Source organism: Camarhynchus parvulus, chromosome Z, assembly GCF_901933205.1.
Source record: "Camarhynchus parvulus chromosome Z, STF_HiC, whole genome shotgun sequence".
NCBI classification, from domain to species: domain Eukaryota; kingdom Metazoa; phylum Chordata; class Aves; order Passeriformes; family Thraupidae; genus Camarhynchus; species Camarhynchus parvulus.
In genome coordinates this window covers 28,276,398-28,296,175 of record NC_044601.1, presented here as the reverse complement: position 1 = coordinate 28,296,175, position 19,778 = coordinate 28,276,398, and positions in this window count along the sequence as shown.

The following is a 19,778-nucleotide window of genomic DNA, read 5'->3' as shown; positions in this document are numbered from 1 at the left end:
AAATTGCATTAACATCTGGAGAAGAGCTGTTTACAAAGCAGCAACCTGAAATTCTGTGTAGGTGGAGGCCTCACCTTAATTGACAGTGAGTATTGGAATAATTTTACTATTACTGCTCCTGGTGAGAATTTTTCTTCTGTCAGGATTTATGATGTGTCATCAACTTTACAATGTTTACTGCTCCTTTCTCTGACCCAGATTCTAGATCCCTGAAGCCATATGAGACTATGTACTTCCATTTGACAAAGGTTGTTTCTAGCCCTGAGAGTCCCGGAATTATTAACAGATCAGCACAGGAATGCATGCTTTGAAAATAATAACTTTGCCAGTAACTTTTAAAATTAACTAATACACCATTTTCTTGGTTTTGAACAGTGCCCTGCTGTTTTCTGTTAACTTTGCCTATGATTTCGAAGCAAATGGGGTCTGTCCCTTTGTGTTATCCACCCTACTAATGTTGTACACTGTTAATCAACCTGGCCTGTGCGGAAATCACACCAGCCCACAGGTGACCTATTAAAGATGTCAATGTAATATGTCACCTTGCCCCTATGAAATCCCTATCAATATATATTGATAACTGTTAAAAGGCACATTCTCACCCGCATACTCATTTGCACAAAATTTGCATATCCAATTTTTTTTTATTTCAAATCCTCTTGCCAGTAGAATGTCTGAAAGATCTTTCTCCCCATCCTGCCATTATCCACAGAGACAGCCAAATCCTTCTTTCTTTCCCCAGCAGTTTTCTGCTGCAACATTTTTCTTTCACTACCAAATTTCTTTAGAAAGCATCTGCTGACTTTCAGGAAGGTATTTTATTGGTCATGCTGTAGTGGGGTCCACACAGGAAGATTTTCGCTTGCTTCTACTAAAAATGTCCTCTCTCTTAAAGATACAAAGCACATGGACTCTTCTCAAATCAGAACATAATTTCTGGTAAGGAATCATGTGTCCTGAATTTCTCCCAGGCAATGCAGGAGAGCAGGTTGTTTAATATGAGCATGTCTGTGTAACAGATGGACTGTTGCAGAGCTGTGACCATATGAATAAATGAGCATAATTAGCTCCAAGGGGATAATGAGGAGAGAAGAGGCACCATTCACTTGCGGCAAGGGCCAATACAATATGAGGTGCATCCATCTTTTATGTCTGGACTGTGATGGCTCAGACTATGCCAAAATTCACAGACGCAGAACAATTTTGTTCACTGTAGATCAGAGCCAAGGATCAAAAAACACAGTATGGATGATGCAAGGTATTGATTACTAAGAGTACAAAACCATTATGTGAATCAGGATATATCCACTGATGTTCATTGCCCAAGTCAGAACACAAAACAATCATCCTGATTTCCATTTCTTTTTGATCTTCTACTAGGTTTGACAACTGCTATTGATCTGAGGGACATCCAGTCATTTTTAAGCTAAGAACTGAAGCTAAAAATGTTCCTGTTTCCTAAGCCTGAGACTGATGTGATACAGGTTGTCCTAAAAATTCGACAGCTATAATAAGTTGCCCTAGCTTGTCTTTCCCATTGAGCCTCACTACCTAATAACTAAGCAGGGCATTACAAAAACTGAAAAAAGGGCAAAAACAATCTCCCCACTCTCAGGAGTCTTACAGAGAATGGTAAAAGTCAAAATAATCTGTGAGAACCTGTGGCAGTGTAAATGACAACAGCAATGTTGTACCAAAGAGGACTTATCTGTGGGCATAAATGTCTGAGAAAACTTGGGACCCATTGTGGGTCTCCACAATGAAGATTTATAAGGAATATATAAAGATTCAACAAGTCATACAGTCTCCCTCAAGTCAATGCTCAGTCACCCAAATAAGCAAGTTGGGATTTGCATCAGGCAGTGGTGATTTGACCACTGGGATTCAGCAGTTGTTACTGCAGGTCACCAACACTATCATACCACAGAAGTACCAGGAAAACTGCATCTTACTGCTATGTTTTTGGCTCTCTGCAGCATTGTCATGTGCTAAAAAAACATTTTCCTTTTTTTTGGAATTCCACAGGAAGAGACATCTGAAGCCATGAGGACAGCAGAACAAGGAAAACCTGGTGTTTTTAACAGTAACCTCTAACTTTTCTACCAAAGTGATTTTGAGCCAGTTCCACAGCAATTAGTTCTGCTCTTTATATTGTGAATGTTCCTGATGAGACCACATGATTTAATTTTTAAATAAATACCTGTATTATTTTAATAAAATATATAATTTTAATTTATATTAGACTTGTTAAAGAAAAGGTTAATTGGTCTGAGGTTATCTGGAAGATTCATACTCAAGAATATGGATTCATATCTTTGTTCAGACATGTGCTTTGGTGATTATTTTCTGGTCCAGATTTCAGCTCAGAAGAAATCCCCTGAGCAAGCTAAAAACCTGTCCTTTTCTTGCAAGAAGATAGTTTGATCTTGGAAGAATGTTGCAAGAGAAGTTGGCAGTCAGTGCCTATCCAGTCCTTTGGGAAAGTCATGGCAGATAATTTGCTGTAGATGCTTCTAGATTCCTGATGGATCACTTTTTCCAGTAATACCCATGGAGAGAAATCAGATTAGCACTCACCAAGTTCCTTTTCCTATTGTCCCAGGAACAGCCTGAATTCAAGACTGCTGGCATGCTGGCTCACACAGTTGTTTCTCTCAGAGAGGCTTAGTTCTGCTTGTGATGAACATAGATTTTAGCTGCTCTGGCAGTGGACAGCACCGAAGACCTTCTAGAAAGAGCACAGTGCTCCTGTCAGGGGGGAACATTGATCACCTCTGATGTTGCTTATCAGCAGGTGAAGGACAAAAAGGAGAGCTGGAGGCTGACAGTAGCTAGGACTGTGATGTTGCTGTGAATGGCCTTTGTGGAGGCACGATGTCCAAGTTCCAGGTGCCCTGTGATGATTTCCCCTGGTAACACCAGCAACCATAAAGCCAGAAAACCTACTTCTATAGCTGTCCAGCCACTGACAAGGGAACCATTTTGATTCAAGAGTGCCTGAAGGGAATATATTCTACATGGCAATAGAGCCTTCCAGAGCTAGGAGACATGGTGGAAGCAACATAAAAGGGAGAGACAGACAACATGCCAAGTTGAAGCACCTTAGTGGCTTTTATCCAGGAGTGCTGCTCTTTGCCTTATGCACCTGATATGTTGATGCATTGTGGTTAAATCCATATAAATTTGCCAGTACCATCAGGGATCATGAACTACATCCTGGCTACAAAACCCTAAGTGATTCTTCCCTTTAACAGATTATGTACTATTTACCATAGTGTTTGATGTTTCTGTAGTTTATATAAAGCAATTACTTTCTTCATATCACATTATGAAATACAATTCACAATCTATGGGTTTTTACAGCAGTCATGTTATATTCTTTGGTACATATTAAGTTAGCTTTCACTGTCTGACATAACATATGGTTTCTCTCTTAAGAAAGAAAGCAAAATAGACAAGGAGTGTAATTTCAGCCATTTCTCTCATTTTTCATGATTTAATGCTTTTCCTTTGAATCAATTTGAAGAGAAGATTCTTCATGTAGGCATATATACAAATCTCCTATGATTTCCAGTTTGACTAATATGACTAGAATCACTCCACATTAATTTTCCTTCTCTTACTTCATTTTTGCTTCTTTCTATCTCTATAAAAGCTAAAAGTACAACATATCAAAACAAATCAGCCAGTTTTATTCAAAACTTTCCTAAATAAAGACCATATACCATATACCGTATGCCAAACATCCCTCTTTTCAGGTTTCTTCTTTAGAAGAGAATAAACACTTTTCATGCTCCCTCTGACATAATTTAGAAATATTTGAGAATAGATAAGTACTGGACAGGGGTAACATTTTTGCAGAAAATGTAGACACTTGATTTCTGTCCTCTCAGGTAATAGGTTACATTATTTCTGTTGGTGCAGAAGTGGTCGATTTTCTTTATGGCTTTGTAAGAGAGTGCTGCCAAAAACTAAGCAGCGATGAGGAATGGGTGCTGAATTTTTGAGACAGAAAGCATCCAAAGTCTTGAATGACAGGCTCCTCAGAGAAGGTGGGAAGAATACGGAAAGGACACAAACTGCAGTGCTGATGTCAATGCCAGATGAACAGGCCAAACCAAAATGCCTTCCAAGGAAAAACCTTTCCCAGCACTTTGGAGTGCCAGAGACGTGCCTCATGCCAAAGCCATGTTTACATACCAAGCCATCACAGAGCAAAAGATTTTCCCTTAAGGATATAGAGGGAATAGTTTTATTGTTCTCGTTGAGGTGATGCATTTTCCATGACAGCATTTGTAAGTTATCAAGCAACAGTAACTTGGTGCTGCAGATTTATACATGACTCATGGGGTTACAACCCCACTCCCTACCTCACCAGCTGGATGTCCTTGTTTCCCTTCAACACTATGCTGAGGCCCTCTTCTTGCACTGTAAACCACAGTGCAATCACATTTTACAGCAATGTTGATAATTCCATTTTCCCCTCTAAGGTCAGAGAGCACAGAGTACAGCTGGGCAAGAATTAATAAAGAGAGAATTTACTGCAAAGTACACTCAGAAATACACAGCTTTTCTGAGTATTTTTAAAGTAAGCTTGAAACTACATCACAATTCTGGTCGAAATTATAATTGTATTAACATACTCCTTTTGTAAAGGAAATATTCCAGACATTGATTTTGAGCAAACAATTTTGCTTTTAAAACGAATCTGAATGGAGAAAGAGATACAGGAAAATACTGTAGAATACTCTGAAAAAGGGAATAGAATAGAGAAAGAAAATGTATATGGCACCCAGAAAATAATTATTTTTCAGTACTTCTGTGTTTGCCACCAGAACAAAATAATCCATTAGTCCCAGAGGTGTAAAACTCATTGATTTAGAGAAATTAAATGTTGGTTATCACACTAAAAGTTAAGATTATTATCCGGGGAAAAAAAAGAAATCTAATTAATTTTAAAGAGAATGTGTGTTTTTAGTGAGAATCTAGCCCTAAGAAAATTGATCCAGACAGTAGATTTTTCTGTCGACCAGTTAGCTGGAAAACAACACCCCCAATACTTTCTGTGAGTGGTAGATGGGCATTTAATTTCTCAGCTCTTCATCATGTGCCTCTTCTTTTTTTTTTTTTTGGTTGACAGACTTTTCCTTAAAGTCCCAGCTGATCTATTCATGGGATTAAGTGAAAATTTGCCATGTTTAAAAAGATAAATTTTTCTTTTAGCACTGTTGGACAAAGCTGGAAATATGTCTCAAGAAAATAAAGGTAAGGATACCTGCTCATAAGAATTTAGAGGTTTCAAGCATAGAGCCAGACAATTACTTTTAATCCAGTTGTGAGTAAAAGATTTTACTGAAGAAGTTTCCAGAGATCAAGGCCCACTACATTATAAAGCAAGATCCAGTGAAAACAAGAGCCTCCTGTGGACAACAGGCCCACAGACACCTTCAGCATCACACACAGGCCTGTTTCCACCATGCTGTGTCCAAGCATGTGGAATGTCATCACAAGCACCAAGTTCCCCAGTGGTGTCAGCCTATCCTGGCTGCAGGGGACAGCACCTACACAGCTGTGTGTGTCTATGACAGAATAGCAGTCCCAAGAAGGGAAATTGCTGACAACCTGCTTTTTGCATCCCACTTAAAAATCTAAGTATGAGTCATTGATGGTGTGGTTTTGTTCTTGTGGTTACCTCACACTTAAGTGTCCAGAGACAGACAATCCATTGCCTTCTAGACAGAGGGAAGGCCACAGGACAGACACATGGTACTGTTATTCACTGTCCCATCTCCAATGGACAGCAGACACTTTGAAAGCAAACAAATTGCCCCTACATGAGGCCTGCACATAAGGACACTTTGCATTTCCTTCAGTAAAAAACCCCTCATTTTCTATCCTCATTTAGCAATTAGTTTTTTTATTGGTGAAGTTTTTTAACAGTAGATCATTAAGAGGAATGCTCTTACAGAAGAATAATCTTCACCTACCCAAGCATTACAGACCTTACATACCTTTTCAATATGATAGTTAAATAAACATTGTAAGTACTCAAGAACAATTTATAATGGTAATTAACAGGCAAAACTAAAGTAAGCCATTTGATAATAGAGCAAAGGCACTACAAAGAATCCTTATATGAACGTATCCTTAGGAAAAAGTTGCTCAACACTTCACTAGGATCTGTCAAGCTCCTCAGTTAATAGCTCATCATTTGTTGTGTCTTGTCCATTGTGCGGCTTTCTTCCTTCACATTTTCAGCAAAATATGAAAGTGAGGCCAGGGTTTTAAAGGGTTTAAATACCAAAACATTTGAGCATTTCTCCACTTTGGATGGGAACTGTTTCTCTGTTGATAGTGATGTTTCTACTTCTCTTCTGTCTCCCCCTTTCACCTCAGACTGACATGAGAATAAGTAGTGGTCAAATTCTCCCAAATGGTGAGTAGGACCAGCACAGCTCCTAAATGTTCTCAAAGAAGGGACAGTGTTTGACCTGTCTGGCACAAGGCAGCTTCTTCTACCAAGCACAGACTCAAATGGAATTGCCTGGTGCATTGGGAAGAAAATACTTTCTTGTCAAGGCATTGATTTCCCTCTTCAACACCCACACTTGTTCTCTGACTTGTAAAATGGGCATTATACAACTACAGGCTTCCAGTCTGAAAGTGCCTGAATGAGCTGCTGATGAGACTCTTTGCTTGAAAGGCACAAATAACAATCATTATTGAGCTATTGCTATCCACAGACCCTTCCTTCACCAAGTTAAGAGTAAGCAAGTGCAAGGATGAGCTGGCAGGTATGCCTGCTGGCTAACAGCAGCTAGCAAAAACAAGTAACAAAAGCAGTAGCTTTGCTCTTCAGGGTAAACAACACTTCAGGTGATGCCTTTTGAACCAGGGGGTTGCCTGGCAAGAGCTGGTAGAGTTCCACCATTTGACATCTCACCAAGCCAACCAACATTTTAGGTGTGATATTGATGAAGGAGACTGCATGGGAGCAGCGTCCTTGCCTTGCCTTCAGCCAACAAACTGCTCAAGAATTTTGCCAGGGGCACTGCAGTTCATTCTGTTGAACTGGCTACAATCCCTGGCTCTAAAACCAGCTTCCAAGATGACCTTGATAAGTCACTTAATTTCTGCATGCCTTTTGGTTCACATATTGCTTGCTTGAGCTTGAATTGTGAAGCCTTTGCTACACCATTTTTAGGCCTGAAGCAGTCTGTGCGGGGACAGTAATAATACAATTCATGTTTCAGCCTGGACAAGACCTCTAAGCTTGAACCTTTCAGTCTGCTGGTTGTAGGGTATGTCTAATCTGCATTCACTTTGCAGCATGTCTCAGAGCCCGGACTTCCTCATTGTCCAAAGCATGAGCACTGTTGCTTCTCTCCATGGAACACACCCCTTTGGACTCTCTGGGTCCCCAGTTTAAACATTACATAAAGTAATATATTAAATTAATAAAGCTACTTTTTTGGGGGTAGCTGGTAAAGCTTCAAAGATCCACCAAAAGCCAAATTTGCTGCATTTAAAACAGGAAAATCCAGCTCCTATTTTCAGCTAAAATTGTTGTATTTCACAATTTACTTAAGCATAAGAATGTAAGGCAATATCAATTCCGACACTAGGACCTAAAATTGTTGAAGGTGCCAGTTAAAAAAAACAGCAAAACAAGGATGAGAGCTCTAAACATCTACTTTTAAATATTTCTTTCCCTTCTGTGGTGGGTTTAGGGCTAATTGCTAAGTGACTCTTCCTTGTCTTCGTCTTGACACATACAAGATTTTTTTAATTTATTTTCTCCTCCTGTCCTCTTGATATGGAAGAGTGAGAGTGTCTTTGTGGGCGTCTGGCAGCCAGACAAGTCTAACTCTCCACATCTCCAATTTTATTTCTTCAGAAAACAATTAATGATTGTTTGATTGATTTTTCAATCTATCCTTAAATTACCAAGTCCATTCACAGTCAATCAATTTCAATGTTAGAATTTAACTAAAGAAACAGCATTAGTACAAAATAATGTTGTTTTTGCTGAACTCATTCCTTTAAATGATCATAAATTCTATTAAATTGTTATAAATTATCAAATCAGTAGCCAAATTTATAAGAAAATTTAACAATGATTTATTGGATTGTTAACAAAAATGGAATTTGGAAGAAAACACCACCATAACCTCGGGCAGTGTTGAACCCGGGTTTCGGTACTGGGTGAACCTGGATCAGACAAAGCGTCAGCGTCTCCCCGGTGGTTCACCCTGACTGCTTCATGCAGCTAGCTTTATACAGTTTATTCTGCCTGGGGCAGAGATGACTGAATGTTCCTTTGTGTCTCTTCACATGTAGAACTGGGGCTATACATGTGTAGAAATATACAAAGGACAGTCCAGGTGTCTGGATAGTTGTCTGTACTCTTTGGAAAGCCTTCATTCACATGTAGCAGAGTGGCGCCAGTGTTTGAACGTGTTAGATGCAATCTTCCCAGGTGCAGAATCTCATGAGTGGCTTAGACATTCCAGCAATCATGGTCCAGGAAGATTGCATCATTAGATGCAATCTTCCCAGGTGCAGATGCATTCCAGGGAAGTGAGCAATCATGGCCTGGGAAGGTTTCATTCATACGTTAAGAGACCCGATATTATCTTAACGTAGTCCGGGAACTGATTGAATAGAAATGAGACTCTGCTCCCAGCCAGAGTGGTCAAAGACATAACTTTGGACTTTACAATATTTTATACATATATAGCATGAATTATCTCTACCATATACTACAATATGAATATTAACCGATGAAAAGGGGAATGCAACTAAGTCCACCTAAGAAAGCTAACAGTATTCCCATACATTATACAATGTTTAACTAATTCCCTTTCACACCAGGGACTCCAGGGATATCCAGTCTGTTAAATGCGCATCTAAGCTTACTGCGGTCTATATGTGGTCCTGTATCTGTACATAAGCCATTCCTACTGCATGTCCTACAGATATGCAATAGAACACAAAAATGAAGATCAAAACCAAACTGCAATCAATGACATTACCAGATGTGCAGCTTCTGTGAGTAAGCCAATGTACTTCGTATTCCTTGCAAGCTTTGCTTGATTAAATACGTTTGTATAGAGGTGGTGGGAGTCAATAGTTTCTGCATTTTATCTCTCATAAATCCCATATTGTCAAACTGACCTTTCCAACATGGTAACAAGCACAACGTTATGCACAGAATTTAGCAGAACTAATGACACCTTGATACACTCAGCAGTGCAGCTACACAGGACAGAGTAATTGCCAGAAGCTCCAGCCTGGGAAGCAAACAGCCTAGAGCTCAAGAAGGAAATTTTAAAAGCCGGTTGAACAGAAAAGATTATTTCAGTGTGCAGCATCGTAAAGCACAGCAGTAAAAATATAAGTGAGACTTCCATCTGACAAAAAGCCATGCAGTCTAAAATTTCTTTCTGATGGTCTGTATTCCATGTTAAAAGGCATTTCCTGAACAGCAAGACTTAGAGAACTGTCCAGGTCCATGCCAAGACATGGACAGGTACAACCGTCCTTAGCCCTCCGTATTTTCCAAAGGCTCACAGCATTCTCTAGCACGATTATTGATACAATGCCGGGCAACACCACAAGAGCTGCCGGCCTCTGCATTTGAGATTTCACACAATGATTTTCTGATAGTGAAAGTTGAGAATCCAATACTCCGGGTACAATCCAGTTATCACTGTCGCGAAGGGAGACAGGGATCTCCATGTTGGATGATAAGCCAAGGACACAGTTGCCTGGAGTTAATAAGAGCAGGTCTGACATATTTTCACTCCCTTGTCCCATGAGACAGAGGATCCTTATATATGGATACAGACAGTCCCCATACATTATACAGTAAAGAACTAAGGCTCTTTAAATAAAAAGGACTCTTCTTATTTCTACTTCTCATTGTCCAACTAAAGGATTGACTGCTCTGACTTCAGAACTATCTAAAGATATGACTAACATCTCATCCTTTCTGTAAACAAGAGGAGAAAAACTCCCTGATTGCTACACTTTTGAAGTAGGTACTGCACCTCTCAGAAATTTTTACTTTTGATTATTTCAAATGCATTTCAGGAACCCATTTAAAGAATATTATTTCAAAATTATACCAATGAGATCACTGTAAAACTGAAGGCTCAGAGAAAATATTTGTGGGGATTCAAATGTTTCTTCCAGGGCTCAGCGAACCAGATAAGATGGCTTTGAGCCAGATGAATTCTAAATAAGCCTTGAGTAAAAATTCATTCTAGTCATAATTTAAGATCACTATAGCAACATAATCACACTTGCCAAGTATGCAACATTATAAAATTACAACAGACTTTGAAGAAAAAATCTGTTTTCCAGCCATTTTTTAAAATAGATTTAAAACTGTATTATGAAGGTGGCAACAGTTGTTCGGGATCAAGATCTCATTTTATTCTGGATGGTTAAGAAAAAGCTATGTCATACGCTAATTAAATGTACAGCAGGTATCTCCTGGAATATGGAACCAGAGTCTTCTAAGAGATCCAGGAAATTTTACATCTCAGAAACAGATGGTACAGTAAAAGGAGGATTAAAGGAATGATGCAATGAATCTGTGTAAAGTCCACTGTGCAGTGGGAGAGAAGACTGAGAAGGAAGGTGTGCTAAGGCGCATCCTTCCCCACACACTTTCAGCCATTTGTGCCCAAAGGGAAGCCATGGGTTTTGCAGAAGAGCAGAAATGACACCTTTGTTCTGAATTCAGCACAGTTCATCTCAACACAGAGCAGAGATACCAGCTAGAGCAGCAACCTTGACCTATGCTTGTGATGTACACCACCCAACACCTGAGCTACAAATTAAGCTTCTCAGCTCATTTCTTCCCCATAATTTAAGCACAGATAAGTTCCTGGAGAAAGAACTACAAACAGTTCAGCCATGTCCTTATTTCTTTTGACAGCAGCAAAGATCCATGTTCCTCAGTGGGAGCACTGCTAGGAGGATCCCGTGCACACAAGGCAGTGCACACTCATGTTAAATGCAGCACCTGGACTGGGACTGGCACACTTGGCTTCCTTGCACAGGAATTCTGCTGGTTTTATGTAACAGCCTTGCTGCAGCCTTGCAGGCATCTACCTCCACTAAACGCATCTACCTGGCCTGCTGCCAGACTGAGGATAATCTGGAACCAGTGCCAGATATGAGAAAATCCTGCAGAATCAACAGCCCCTGCAACTGGGATTTAAAGGTGTACAGGTACATACTTGTATTTACAGAAGATTTGAAGAGCTCTTAATCTGAGATGCTCAAATGAAGAGGAGGGTGTCCCAACTTTCTTCTCTTCTCTAAGGAAAGTTCACTCCCTAACAGCCACAGAACAGCATCAAACAGCCAGATAATTTTGTGCACTGTACCTCCCATCACAACATCTCTGCCACACAAATTACATGGTGCATACAACAGTCTTTGGCAGGGCTCAGACCAGCCTTCCTCTCTTGTAGAATAAGGGGCTGGGATGGAAAGTCCAGAAGACTGGATGAGGCACAGATAACTGCAATGTCACTTGCTCATGCAGGGCAGTGAAGTGGGGGAAGTGACTTGGGGAAGCTGCAGGTAAGATGCAGGAAGTCTTCCAGTGTGGTTTCAGCATTGCTTCTAAGAAAGGGAGAAATCAAAATGCCTCCTCCTCCATTGATGCCTTGCAGAAACAGACATACCTAGATTTAAGAGAACTCATGAAAATCTTCCTCACCCATAGAGTACCTGAAGAGGCTTTACAGGAAAGCTCGAGAGGGGCTTTTACAGGGGCTCAAGAGGACACATAATGACAGAACAAGGTGGAAGGGCTTTAAACTAAGAGATATTAGGTTTAAGTTAGAGGTTAGGAAGAAATTCTTTACTCCAAGAGTGGTGAGATATTGAAGAGATTGTGCAGAGAGGCTGAGGACTCGTGATTCTTTTAGGCTTTCAAGGCTGGGTTGGATGGGGGCTCTGAGTAACCTGGATTAGTGGAAGGCGTCTCTGCCCATGGTGGGGGGGTTGGAACTAGATGATCTTTAATGTCTTTTGCAAATCTAGATGTGCTGTGATTCTAGGACTCTATGATCTATCTTACTGCTATTGGATTTCTTAATCCTGCCATCTGGAGAGAATTGCCCTGTAGTCAGCCTGAACACCACTGTTGGGATCCAACCATCCTGCATGTTCTTTAAATTATGCTGGTTTCATTTTTAACTCAAAAACCTTTGATTAAGCAGTGATCTTAATTACTCTGATTATCAAGACAGTTCAAGGTGTACCTAGTCAACCTTCCTTCACATTCCTAAGTATGCTTATTGGAATTTGTCTCTTAACACCAACACTAAAAGTATGAGCTTCCTGTGGCCCTGCTACACAGATCTACAGTGCAGAGCACACCTGAACATCTGCAGTGATAAGAGACACTGATTAAGCATCCATCATTACCCTGATTTTTGTCTTCCATGCTGTAAGGGCTCTTTCACTTCCCTCAACACTCACAGCTCAGGGAAACTGCTGGGATCCCTTGGAATCAGGTAGAATTATCCCCTAAGAACTTCCATTTTACTACTATTCTCTCTCATGTTTTTGTAAGGAGCAATGGGTAGAAACAGGAAGGAAGGCAGAGATTTCTTATTAATATTTCTCCAGGATGGATAATTACATTAATAACTTCCCTTGCTATTCAAAGTCTGATCTTTCCATAGGCTGACTCCCTTATGCTACAGATCTCTACTTGAAAGCTTTTCCCAGGAGCATCTTCCTCCCAGCCTCACCAGAAGACAGCTGGTCTGCACCATTTTGCTGCAGGAAGGCAGAGAGCAGCACTTGCTTTGACAAACTTCAACATGTTTAACCAACAGCCAGCTGCTCACCTTGTCTTGCTGGGAGTGGAATCCTGGAGAGAAGCAGCGACCAGGTGTTCTCCACATGAAGAACAGTCATATTTGTGTGCCACAGTTTCAGGTGCCACAGCATAAGAAAGACATTAAGCCATGAGTGATCATCCAAAGGAGGGTGACAAGGAGGGTGAGGGGCCTTGAGGTGAAGCCCTGTAAGGAGCAGCTGAGGTCGCTTGTTCTTGTTCTGTTCAGCCTGGAGAAGAGGAGACTGAGGGGAGACCTCACTGCAGTCATCAACTTCCTCATGAGGCAAAGAGAAGGGGCAAAGATGGATCTCTCCTCTGGGGACCAATGACAGGACCCAGGGGAATGGCCTGAAGTTGTGTTAGGGGAGGTTTAGGTTGGGTATTAGGAAAATATTCTTCCCCCAGTGGATAGCTGGGCACTGGAACAGGCTCCCCAGGGAAGTGGTCACAGCACCAAGCCTGACAGAGTTGAGGAAGCATTTGGACAACATTCTCTGGCACATGGTGTGACTCTAGGTGATGGTGCTCTGCAGGGCCAGGATCTGAACTCAATGATCCTTGTGGGTCCCTTCCAATGCAGCATATTCTGTGATTCTGTTTTGATCAAAATATATGCTCTCAGAAATGCAGTTGTTCTGATGTAGCCATTTTCCTGCTTGAGATCTAGTAGGACCCTGAGGTTCCAGTATGTGGTTGCATACAAAATGCTAAAAATAAAATCACTTTACTCTTAAACCTAAAGACCTGGCTAATATGAATTGCATAAATAGCTCAGCTGTGCCACTTGAAGTGATACACATTTAAACCTTCTTCATGGGGGGACTTGAGAACTTTTAGCAGGATATTGAAAAGGGCTCTCAACTGCTATTATCAGCACAATTTTATGGACATCAACAGGCTAGATGACCCAAACAATCCTCTTCATAGTGAAGTGTCTACCTCCTCTACCTCCTGGTTCTAATCTTATGCTGATGAGCATTTCTTTGCTGTCCCACTAAAGAAAACAAAAAATGATAAGTTTTATTTAGTAGAAAATATTTCAAAAATGTTCCTCTTCTTGTCTAGGCATTTTCTCTCATTCTTAGAAGTCTGTACTCAAGCAAGTCAGATTGCATTGTCCTCTTAAATCTGACTTATTTCAAAATCACTTAATTGGTGACTTTAGTCAGATATTTGGAAATTACCATCATGAAATTTTGTCCAACATGAACAATTTCTGTATGTATCCATAGTCAAAAGATAAATTACCTACTGTGAAAACTCCCTCCTTTTTCTGCACATGTGCTGAAGTATCTATGTTGTATTAGGAAGCATATTGAAAATATTCTCCCTAATGTATCATGGCTTTGGAGGACAGGTTATCAGGGAGAACATGAAAAATTCAGTAGACTGCTGCTTCTGCTGATGCACTTTTTAGTTCTCCATTCAGAAATACAGAAAGCACAGAAACTGTGTTATATTTGGGCAACTAATTTTGGCCATCCTGAGTAGCCTCAACAGCAACAGCACAAAGTCCTGGAGATAATACAAAAACTGAGGCAGAAATAGGACTCTAAGGTGGTACTTCAGAGTAGCTGGATATGCTACAACACACCCGTGGTCATGTATTGGACTATGACACATCCTTCATGGCAAATCCAACACCAAGCAGGCCCACCAAAATCCAAGTTTTCATGAAAGACAGAGAGAGGGGAGTGGAAGGCTGCAATGGCTCCTGTTAGCATTTCTGAGTAAGATGGCTCAATACACTTGAACAACATTGGCACAAACAACATTCTTAAATGTCTGTTCATTCTACATTGACTTGTGCATAGTGGATGATGGCTGCATATATATTTTATATAATTCAGGATATTAGTTCTGAGTACCAAACACTTCACTATCAAGAAACCTCTGATTTTTAATGAGAATATTGTTGTTTGCCTGCGTGTCTGTCTTCATTGGACAGTATCTGTCTTTCTCCTCTCAAAGAAATGACTTATCAAACAATCAAGAGACAAGGAGGAACTTCATAACAGAGAAGAAAAAATGTTTTAAACATGGAACTTTTGTTTCATTTCATCTCATTGTTCACAAAATCTGTCTGAGTAAGTATTGGTGTCAGCCACACCCCAGATGGACCTGAGTGAAGAATAGATGTTAAAAGAACATGACCAAATGGACTGCATGCTGATGAGACAGGATGGGAATGCGCAAGCAGTTTGCATACATGGATTTCAAAGTGCCAGCAGACTGAAATGAGAGCAGGGAGGCAAGAGGAGCCTCCCAGTTTTTCCCAGTTCTAAAATAAATACAGTTCTCTCCCAGCTCAGGAAGAAGAGGAGGCAGGTGATGTGTTTGTAGATCCATTGTCTTCCCCACAGCAAAGTTTATCCCTTCTGTCAATATCCCAAAAGCTAGAGACATTCAGGTGCTACAATGACCCTGACTGGATATTTTAGCTGGGTCAGCTGTGATACCACAAATCATTGTATTGGACATCAGCAAGTCTCCTTCAGCAGAGTGAGAGTCAAAGGATCTGTTAACTATGCTTCTAGCAAAATTTATCCCCTCCATTAATGGCCCTGTTGCATTTGTGACATCAAGACTGTGCTTTCTCAGGAACTGATTCTGGCAGAACAAAACTATGGATTCGGCTGATGCTTCCTCCAATTGATGTTATCACATCACAAATCCTCTGGAAGACCCAGGAATATGGACATGACAAATGGGTAACAGTAGTAACCCACCATCTCCTCCAGCATTTTACCTGTATGTTGCGAAACCAGCTCACTGTCACTCTGCAGTGGCCAGAGACCTATTTTGGACCTGATACTTTTCTCCAGCCACAGATCCAGAAGCTTTGTATATCCGTGTTTCATTTTGGCATAGCCCCCTGTGGTGTTTCACAGAGCACAGGCACAGCGGGTGTCACGCACAGGCAGCAGGGTGAGGCTCTGCCCGCCAGCACTGACAGTAGACCCCACAGAGGGGCAGGAGCAGAGACGATGGTTCCTGCAGACAAAGCCCTCTTCTCCCACCTGCAAAGGCCAGGACTCTCTGGTCTGTTTCTTGCAGTAAGGATTTGGCGTTTTTTCAGCCTTTCTAACAAAGGAACCACAAAACGACACCCTGTAACTCCACTTGCAGGTAATGTGGCTTATCTAGCCTATCTATTGATGGCTCATCTAGTCTAGTAACCATCCTCTGATGAGCTCTGGATTGTCATGGAAAAGATAGAGTTCAGCAGCACATACAAATCCATACATAGTGCTATTCAAAGCTGGACTACAGAAAATTAATGGACCACCTGAAAATTAATGTCACTGCAAAAGAGGACTGGCAGATTACACTGTGTAATTACAGAGCAAAAGAGCCATGGTGGACGCTGCATTTTATTGGTCAATTTTGTGTCAATAGAGGTTAATGGAAGTTGTTGACTCTTTCAGTCTCTGAGGCTGTTACAAATTGCAAAGTTTGAGAAAAGCTTTTTACTCTGTTGTTAGCACTAACATTAAGTAAAAAGTCTTTGTTTTGTCAAAGAATTATGTATCAGTATGTATATCTTTTTCATCACCACTATTTTGCTAAGTGCTAAAAGAAGTAGGCTTTTCTGTTGCTATTAAATGTGTTATTTTTCTGTCAAGTTGCTTTTTAGATTCATGACTCAGGTGTAATTTTGATGACACAATGATGGTCCATTTTGAACTTCATGTACCGTTCTTCTCACCACAGCTATAATTCTATTAAATCAAGTACAGACTGATTATTCTACAAATAACAAGAGATATCCTAGATGAAAATTGCTCTTCAATACACTTTTTTTATTATTTGTAGTGAGGAGAAACCGTCAAATATATTATTTCAATTACTTTTAATATTGCATTACATTCAGTGCAACATCAAGTATAGCAATGACCCTTTAGACCATTATTAACTCTATTAAAGCATATTAATGCTATTGCAGAAATCTTGGTTAATTGGTTCCCAGAAAAAAAATTTCCTTAGTGAAAATATTTCAACAAACATCAATTTTAATGCACAGAAATGGCTCTTGGTACTCTCAATAATAATTTATGTCTAAATGGTGTTTGTGGACAGTTACACCTCATTGAGTGGTTTGTGGGCTTGGCCTGCAATGTTCAGAAGGAAGCTGGTTTGTTCATTGAGTGAGGATAGCCAAGAAGTGTTGAAAGGAACAGCTTGCCTACAAATGTGTTTATCAAGCCAGATCTGTACCTCTGCCCATGCCACTAGCCCAAGGTTTGGCTCATTAACTTCTCTTTTCTTACAGAGTAAGCATCAGATCTCTCTCACCAGGAAGGATGGGCTGGCATTCAGAGGCACATGCTGCACAAAGCCCTGGCAGAGTGCCCTCGCAACAGTCTCACACTTTCCTGGAAGGATCTGCAGTGCAGAGAGGACAAATCTCTGGTCAGCTGTCTGTCAGCATCCAACTGGGTGCAGACTTCAGCTGCTACCTGACCCTCAGCTTTATCCTGCCTGCCCAAATAGGAGTCTACTGACCATGAGATCACATGTCAGGTAAATGCCTGTGCAGGAGGCATGTGACACAAGCCTGCTGCAGCCAAGAACAAAACTTAAGCAAACAGAACAACCCCTATCTTCCCTTCCCTACTGAGTGATGCATTGCTAGGACCAGCCACAGTATGGCCTCTGTCCTACTTCCTCACAGCAAACAGGGCAAGTCAGAAAATCCTATCTGGCACATCACAGTGGCCACAGATGAGGAAAGGATCTAGGATGCTGATCTGCACATGCTTCTATTTTACCTTCAGGGCAACAAACAGAAGTGGATATGCCACTGAAATTTCTGGGTCAAATCTCCAGTGAAAGAGCATGCACAAAGGTTTCTTTTCTGGTGCTGAGGAAAGGAGCACAAAACTGATTACATTGTGCTCTGGGAAGTGGCAACGTGGTAAGTATGAACAGTTCTACTCCATTGACTTCATATACACAAAAGTAGAGAGGCATAATAATCAGCAGCAGTGGTAGCAAGACTGAAAGAGAGAACTGGGATGAGGCCTGACAAAGTGTTGTGTTCTTCTGGACATATGATCATGGAGGTTAGCATGCAAACCTCTTGATAGTTAAGGCTAATAGCTGCTGGGAACTGTTCTTTACCAAACAGACATGACTATTCTAATAAACCAGACATGAGCCGCTGGAAGACACAGAGATGAAAAAGAAAAAGAAAGTAAGCTGGAAACCTTGAGCATTATATTCTGAATGTCTGGCACTCCAGAACACTTGCAAATATCCCTAAGGACCAGTAAGAATAAATAATTTTGCACTGACCCTAGTGTCAGTGGCCATCTGTAAGGGTCTAAGGGTAGAAGTAATGCCATCTCTGAGAGTCTATAATGAAATAATTCTTGCAGTACTAGTGTTAAAATATGAAAAAAGGCTAAGGGGATAAAATTTATTCTACTAATGGAGGACTTCAGATATATATTACAGAGAGCAATGGTTAGAGTTCTGGACTAATTCACATATGTGAAGACTACAGTTGACTGCTACAGAGGTAGCTATTTAAGTAAATACAAAAGCCTGTATTTAAGTAAATACAAAAGCTTTTATCCAAATTGTGAACAACTCTTGGTGATCCTGGAGTCTTTGAGACCAAGGAGACAGACTCATATATGCACCTAATACAACCAGATACAAAGAACACACAAAACAGGATTTCTCACCCTTGCGCCTCGTAATTTCCATTTCTCTGTCTTTCATGACAAGAGAAATTCTCACTTTATCCATGAGTAATATCCATGCAAGATGCTGAAGGGTAAACTCTCCAAGATCAGGAGTTCTTTTCCAAAGGGTGAGTCATTATGCTTTAGTTCCTATTCTCATTGGCTTGCTGAATCTAAAGAAGATATATCAGAAGATTTTTTTTTAAAAGCAGAAGCCTGCTTTTAAAATATGTTTTAAAATATGTTCTTTAAAATATGTTTTTCCATAAGCTGTGGAATGTCTCTGTATAAGAGGAGCACACACTGGCCCCCCCTGCAATCTGTTGTAGACCAGGTACAGTTTCACAAAATAAAATTGTTCTACAGAGTTGAACCACTTACCCACTTTAGTTTGTTGCATGCTTTAAATGCAGATAACACCACAAAACACTATAAACATCACAAAAACCAGGCTTTACTTGCCAAGTCAGTGTTTCCTTTACAGAGATTGTGATGGATGATGAAATCACAGAAAGTTCAAGCTGACCATCTAAATTCTGTATTGCTTTAAATCTTACACATACTACCCAGGAAAGAAAAAAAAAAGGTCTTTGGAGATACTAGTTACTCAGTTTTGTTCAGCTTAAATTAATTGTCAATTAACACTTGTTTTCTTGCATAATACATATTTATAGTCATAATACAAATAGCAGGAGAAATGCAGAACATATTTACAGTAGAAATTTTCAACTTCTTTACTAGAGTCCTACAAAAAGCAAGTTGTTAATAATTAAAAATGTTTAAATTAAAAAAAAGGTTTTAAATCTCACCAGGTGAAAATGCAGGCAGGTGTATTACAGTTTCTATGCCTGACGTTCTCCTTGTAAAAGGTATATGTTACTTATAAGAATTCATAACCATTTGGTCTAATATCTTAACAAAAGTAAATTCTGTAATTGAGACAATCACTGTAGGACTGCATCATTTGCTCCTCACAGGTATGGGGCAGAGAAAAGATTCCTGTTACTTCCAGCAAAATGTTAGAGAATTCCTTTTAAAAGTAATTGCAAAGAGAGCAGAAGTGAAGTGGTTGGGAGGACCTGGAAATGAACTGACCAGAGTCCACAAGTACCAAAGACAGTGACTTCAACCTTAATTGTGAGCAAAAATAGCAGACTAGTCAGGAGGAGAATTTCAAAGACACAATCAATGAGTCTGGAGTTTTAGACTGT